At 44.4% G+C, this 216-nt stretch overlaps 1 protein-coding gene across 3 annotated transcripts in view; it reads right to left on the bottom strand.

Annotated features, from left to right (window-relative positions):
- The window catches only part of ap3s1 (adaptor related protein complex 3 subunit sigma 1), an 11,408-nt gene that overhangs the window by 6,615 nt on the left and 4,577 nt on the right, over positions 1 to 216 (bottom strand). The gene's annotated exons all lie outside the window — the stretch shown is intronic.

Here is a 216-nt window from a genome sequence, read left to right as displayed (position 1 = left end):
CGCTCATACACACACACACTCATATACACACACACACACGCTCACACACACACTCATATACACACACACGCTCATATATACACACACTCGTATACACACACACACTCACACACACACACACGCTCATACACACACACACACACACACTCTCATATACACACACACACGCTCATACACACACACACTCATATACACACACACACATGCTCATATACA

The sequence above is a fragment of the Sinocyclocheilus anshuiensis genome, unplaced genomic scaffold, assembly GCF_001515605.1.
Source record: "Sinocyclocheilus anshuiensis isolate Anshui unplaced genomic scaffold, SAMN03320099.WGS_v1.1 scaffold2373, whole genome shotgun sequence".
Lineage (NCBI taxonomy): Eukaryota > Metazoa > Chordata > Actinopteri > Cypriniformes > Cyprinidae > Sinocyclocheilus > Sinocyclocheilus anshuiensis.
The sequence above is the reverse complement of the archived record's forward strand: the minus strand, read 5'-3'. Positions and strand labels throughout refer to the sequence as shown.